Here is a 7,211-nt window from a genome sequence, read left to right on the forward strand (position 1 = left end):
GTTTTCATATGAAGAATGCCTTTTAATTGGCAAATTTATAAAAGAATGTTTCTTTCTTGTAGATTGAAGTAAATGGAAAGACAAAAACTAAAGGTACAATTAATACAGATATACAAAGTGGCAATAATTTGAAACGGGATAAAAAGTACGTTGTAATTTATTTTGGTTTTTTTTTTTGGGGGGGGGGGGAGGGGGGAGGAAATGCATTTCTAAGTTTAGAAATATTGTCATAAACCTGTAATGTTTTACTTTTGAAGATTTAGATGTTTTATTTTTTTGCAGTATAGATTAGTATTAAAGATTATCTTTTGCACTAAATTTTCGTTTTCATTTATTTTTAGACCTGCCAATTCATCTTCAGCGGATGATGCAGTTAGTGTACGTGTAGAAATCTCTAAGTTTATATGGGTTTCTGAAGACATTAAATTCTACTTTATTAAAATAATAACAGTTTTAATTAGAATTAAGATATTTCAGTTCACTTTATTAACATATTAACAATTGAACAGAGATGATGAAATTAGATTTTCACTGACAAGAGCATTATAGCATGATAAAAGGAGAGAAAAGTACATAGATAAAATTAGATACGAGATCATTTTTATTGAATAATCAATCAAACAAGGAAAAGTGTTCATATTATTTCCCGTTCTAAATGGCTTTATAAAACAATCAATGATGCCAAATTTTAAATGATATATCAGGGTTTTGATCCTAATTCAGCATTTTTTACTAAAGTCATTAATAAGAAAAAGAAACCTACCTTTGGAAGTGAATCGGGTGGAAAAAGAAAGAGAGATCTAGACATGGCAGTGACGATGAAACAGAAGATTTAGACCCCGTCGTTTTACGTAGTAGACAGTTAGCAAGTAAGACTTAGACCCTGTTGTTTTACGTAGTAGACAGTTAGGAAGAAGCGATAAAAAAGCATTCCACAGTACAGGCTGCTCTGGATTCACTTCTGGCAGGTGTTGGTATATGTACAGTTAATAAATCCATGTTGATTTTTGTAATTTAATATTACAGGTGTCAGGTATGTCAAGTTACTCAAAAAATAAGCTTGAAAAGCCATGGTAGATTTCCATAAAGCAATCTTTTTGTGTTTTGTGTATTTATACCGTGATTCATATTGAAAAATATCTTACTTCTGTTCCTTGTTGATTTTAAGAGATTTCAGATCTTTTAAAATCTAAATCTTGATTCGAACCAGTGTTTCAGGTTGTACATGTACGATGACAAATTTATTTGTTCTTGTTTTAGCGGAGAATGCTCTGGGCGGTGAAGTTTACGTTTCTGATGACGATTCTGGTTTTACGACTTCATCCCTCCCCAAACCCCAAGCTCAAAAGGACGTCACAAAGATGGAGTAAGATTGTTAAAGCTGTAGTATTTGTTTTTATCATCTAACCCCAGGCATACAGCACTTATTTCATTTAAATTTGTAATTTTGTTGTTTATTAAATTTTTAGCCCACGTAATCCGAAGGGACTAACAGCTCTATGGGTCGGAAATGTTTTACCAGATAAAGTAGATGATAAAAACTTTTGAAAATCTTTTCTAGGTAAGAAATTTGAAATAGTTCAACAGATATAAAGTTATTTAATTAAACTTCTAAGGGCTCGATTGAAATCTTTGAGAGTTTTTTGAAAAAAGCGAATTTAAATCTGAATTCTTACAATTTTCTGAAACTAGTTTAAATGCACTTGACGGAATAGGCAAGCTTCCGCTTTTCTAAAAACAAATTCTATGCTCATTTAACGAATGTTAAAAATGTGTAACTTCGAAAATACATCACCTAATGATATTTTAAAACAACCCATTTGGAATAACAGCAATATCAAAATAAAAGGAGAAACATTATTTTTCAACAACTGGTTCAACTGTAATATTCTCTATTTAAAAGATCTAATAGATGATAACGGGAACATGAAAACTCTACAAATGCTTTCCACTGTTATTAAAAGGAAGTCGAACTGGCTTTGTGAATATAAAACTTTATTGTCAGCAATTAAACCATTGTGTAAAAAATGTGACGTATCTAATGCCAAATATTTAAACATAAAGAATGAAATGAGATTTCATTCCGCAACAGGGGTATCAAATCTAAATGGTAAGAAATGCCAATTTTTAAAAATAAAATTTTAATACATAAGAAATTCGTTAAACCGTGTTATCAAATTAAACTTTCTCTAGACTTTTCAATTCCTGCAAACGACTCAAATCTATGGCAAAATATATACATGAGAAAAATTAAAGATATAAATGATAATAAAGTTGCTGAATTTAATTATAAAATGCTTCATAATATTCTCTGCAACAATACTTATTTAAGTAAATTGATAAAGGACAAGGGGGGCAACTGTACGTTATTCAAAACAACTGAAACCACAAAACATTTACTTTTTTAATGTAAAATCGTTGAACAGATTTGGAAAAAAACTAGGAATCTTTTTATCTATGGATATAAAATGAAAACACATTGTTCTGTGCTTTTATCTAGAAAAAAAACACGATAAGATTGAATCTTTGAATTTATTTATATCTTTTATTGCGTATAAAATATATAAATACAATATGTATTGTAGAATTGAATCTCTGAAAGAAACTGAAATAGATTTGTTAAAAAATGTTCAAAATGCACTTATTCAATATTCTTTACGTCTTATGAAATTTGATAAACAACATACTTTTTCAAAATTTGCAGACACATTAAGAATATGATGTACATGCTTTTTTTTGTTGTTGTTTTTGTTTTTTTTTAGCTAACCTCGACGAAGTGGAGATGAGCTTATGCTAAACCCCGATGTTGACGTCGGCGTTAGCGTCTGCGTCCCAAGTAACTATAAGCCCTACCTGAACCAAAATTGCATGGATGATGCATTTAGGGATGGACACTACCAGACTTGGTTCGGATGCTGGATCTGACCTACATTTTTCAGATGAGTGACCAGGTTAGAGTTTTTGGAGCAGGTCCATTCCCAAGGTACTATAAGCCCTACCCAGACCAAACTTGCACGGATGATGCATCTAGGGATGGACACTACCAGACTAGCTTCGGATGTTGGATCTGACCTACATTTTCATTGCCAAGTAACTATAAGACCTACCCGGACCAAAACTTGCATGTATGATGCATCTAGGAATGGACACTACTAGACTTGCTTCGGATGCTGGATCTGACATGCATATTCATTCCGAAGGAACTATAAGCCCTACTTGAACCAAACTTGCATATATGATGTATCTAGGGATGAACACTTCCAGACTTGCTTCGGATGCTGGATTTGACCTATATTTTCATTCCCAGGTAACTATAAGCCCTAGCTAAACCAAACTTGCATGGATGATGTATCTAGGGATGGACACTACCAGACTTGTTTCGGATGCTGGATCTGACCTATAATTTCATTCCCAAGTAACTATAAGCCCTACCTGAACCAAACTTGCATTGATGATGTATCTAGGTATGGGCACTACCAGACTTGCTTCGGATGCTGGATCTGACCTATATTTTCCATACAAAAGACCAGGTTAAAGTTTTGGGAACAGATCAATCCCATTGAACTTAAACTCCTAAATCTGCAATATTTACAAAGTTATGAATATTTATTTACACTATACATGTTTTTCATGCTACAGGCATAGAAATGTGTATATATGCCATGTAAGGGGTTAAACACAACTTGTAAGAATGTTGTTTTTGGATAAATACTAAATATTAAGAAAATATGATGTGAGATTTGCATTACTTACATTGATAACATTCGTCGAGGTGAGCTTTGTAATCTTTGATTACCTATGTTTTTTTTTCAATTAATCAGCTACTTTAAGAGAACAGTCTCAAGTCACATCGTCCACTGGGGAGTGTTTGGACTCTTTGTGGTTATAGGACCCCAGTGGACCATAATTGCTAGTTCAACTCGGTTTCAGTATATATTTTGTATATTTATACTCTGCAACACTTTGTCTTAAAAAAAACAACATTATTCCATTATATGTATATACATATAAAAAATGTTACAATCGATAAAAAAACAGCGAATTTACTTATTACCTTTGTAATAACTTGACATAAATATGTAAACAATTGATGTATTCAACAACATTAAGATAATCATGTTTCTCTATTATTATTTTTGTACTGTTTATGTATTGTTGTTATTTATAAAAATCCTGAATAAAATCTTATTACACAAAAAAAAAATTAATGAATGTATGAAAGGATCATCTGTTCTGTTTCTTGTTAAGATATTCTGTTATTCTTAAGCTTTGCAATTATCATTAAAATAAATGAACTTTATACTTAAAAGTATTGCCTATTCATGAAACACACTTGTTCTCCGAGTTTGTTGAAATAAGTTTTTCTTGCCATACTTTAATCCACTAACTGAATCTTTTTTTTCAGATACTATAGTATGGATCTGTGAATAGTGTGCGGACTCTACCAGAAAAATTCTGTGCTTTTGTAAATTTGAAAACAAAGGAGGCTGCAGGGAAAGCCATGCAAAGTTTACAGGTGAATTTCCCTCATTTCTCTTGTAAGAGTGATCCGTTTACGGGTGAATTTCCCCCATTTTTATTGTAAGGGTGATCAGTTTACGGGTGAATTTCTCCTTTTTCCCTGAAAAAAGTGCTCAATTTGTAGGTGAAATTCATACAGTTCTATGGTGTTAAAAAATGAGTTTACAGGTGAATATCCACATTTCTCTGGTGAAGTTGATCAGTTTTCCTGTGCATATATGTAAAAGTTTAGGAAAATTGGTGAAACCTTTTATGTATGGAAGTGGTACTTTCTCATGCAAACTCATATTTTATACAAAGTCTAATTGAAAGTGATAAAAGTCCATCATGAACAACTCAGAAAAAATGTCTCACTTTTCAGTGTTAATGTTTAAAGAAGGTCTCTTCTCTAGAAACTTAATGTTAATTATTAATTTCAATTAATTTAGGGGGCAGAGTGTGGAGGCCAGAAGTTACTGATAAAGTTCCCTGACAACCCCATAGTAAATAGTGGTACACTTACAATATGGAAAACGCCTCGTACCAGTAGCCCTCAGCAGAGACAGACCTTTGTAGGGTGAGTCATTACAGAGGGGGGATATATACTCAACTAAAAAATAAGGTTATAGAGGCTTAAAGAGGGGGAGGGGCATATAGACTCAACCAAACAATAGCTAGGGTTATACATGTGTATACTGTATTTTATTCTAGAGAGGTATATGTTAGCTTTTGATTCAAAACCCAAATCAAATACATGTATATTATTTGATATATTTAATTTTTTCTCAGCTCTTTATGCATGCATACACATTCAGAAAACAGTTAAATGTTGGCATCTCAAAAATTGATGCCTTGAATACCATCAATATGTTAAAAGTAATTCTTCCAACTTGCTTCGTGGTATTCATTACATTGAGGTTTGATATACAAATGTTTATCTTTGTATCAAATATAAGGCTCATTGTTCTAGTCCTGAGGAATTTAGATGTAGATTTTAAGTGTGTCCATATCACTTTGTTGTCACAGTACATGGATAGTATATATAATCCTGCTGAAACACTGCCCTCCTACTATTTCCCTGTGTAAAACCAGGACGTGCATGATTTCGTAGCCAGATCATTTTGCATCATTTAATTCAATTAGTTGTGGTGGAAGTTTATCGAATTTAAGAGATTAAATATGGTAATATTTATAAAAATGACATAATTTAAAGTCATTTGAATAAATTGTGTCTTTTATTATCCTTTCATTCAAAATCTGCATCATTGCTTTCTGATTGCAATAAATTATTAAAGGTAATATGTAGAGATTAGGGTTGGGTTAGGGGTCAAAAGGATTTTCACATGCACACGTCCAGGAATTGAATTGACAACTTTGAAGAGTGCAAAAACAGGAAATTCCTAATCAAAGCTGAATTTCATTAGATTTTAATGCGTTATTTCAAAGGAAAAGTTTGATTGCATCATAAGCAATAAATGTTTATGATTCTTACATAGTCACTGTCATCCTCAGTCAAGACAGGGTTGTCATTACCTTGTCAACTTGTTATTCTTTCCAGTGACTTCAAAATATAGGAATCATTTTGCTTTATATGGTTTTCTATAATACTTCATTTTACATGTATCTGGGCTTGGAGATTCCATAAGTTGTTAAGACTTTAATTCAGAAAGTATTGATTTGTCATCATCATGCAGTCTCCATCAGGAGCTACTCACAGCTGAATAGTAAAGAATACAAAATCTCAGTCCAATACTGTGGAATCATCATTGTTCGTGGGGGACCAATGTTCGTGGGTAACCCTGACCCACGAATTTACATCCCCACGAACGTATATACAAACATATTTTTATTATTTGTTAAAAGTTGCGATTACACAGACTATTTTATATCGTAAAATAACCGTTTCCCTTGTGTACGTGTGATCGCACATAAAGAAGACAATTTGTATTTGGTTATTGACACAAAACCAAAATTTAAAAAAAAATATTATAAGTATCAAAGGCATCGATAACCACAATCTATTTAAAATTAAATGTTAGATCCGCTCGCATACTAGCTACACTATCTACATTATAGTCCATCACGCTCAAATGACCCTTTGATGAGGTCAATTTTCAGTGTGATTTTGAAATGGGTGCTAATTAGCTTTATACTGTGACATCAAGGCTGTTCTTTGTTGGTGCAAGCCACCGGTATATATTTGTGTTCACAAGAGAGATAACTTAAATAAGCAACATTGACGGGGCTATCCTTCTTTATTTTTGATTCCACAGTATTATTTTACGATAAGATTTACTGTAAATTCACATATTTTCGCGGATTAAAATTTTTGTTGTTTGAGGAAAATATATTGGTTCATGGGGATTTGATTTCGTGGTTGAAGAATTGTTCATTAGTAATATATGAGAAAAATTGCATTTCGTGGTGGACATTCAAAACCATGAAAATTAAACCCCCACAAGAATTAGTGATTTCACAGTATTGTGACAATAGTGTGCCATAAAGAAGTAATCAAGAATGCAAAAAGAAAGCAAATTATGGAATTGATGACTTACTATTTACCTCAGTACTTTGAGATTCTGGAATTTGTGACTACCATTAGCAATAGGATCAAAGATTAAGGTAGTCATTGGCATGCTAAGGGTGATATGATAAAAAGGTCCAAACTTGCACATTTTTAAATCCCTTTTTTAAGAATCACTTCTAAGTTT

The 7,211-nt window shown here is 32.3% G+C and overlaps 1 long non-coding RNA gene across 1 annotated transcript; it reads left to right on the forward strand.

Annotated features, from left to right (window-relative positions):
* The first annotated feature begins 891 nt into the window (after positions 1-891).
* LOC134243281 (uncharacterized) lies at positions 892-2,999 on the forward strand. Its single transcript, XR_009987004.1, has 4 exons — positions 892-974; positions 1,261-1,366; positions 1,470-1,561; positions 2,763-2,999. It is a non-coding gene; the product is annotated as an uncharacterized LOC134243281 (long non-coding RNA).
* The last annotated feature ends 4,212 nt before the right edge of the window (positions 3,000-7,211 follow it).

Source organism: Saccostrea cucullata, unplaced genomic scaffold (genome assembly GCF_032062105.1).
Source record: "Saccostrea cucullata isolate Sc308-1 unplaced genomic scaffold, CSIRO_AGI_Scuc_v1 ctg2662, whole genome shotgun sequence".
Lineage (NCBI taxonomy): Eukaryota > Metazoa > Mollusca > Bivalvia > Ostreida > Ostreidae > Saccostrea > Saccostrea cuccullata.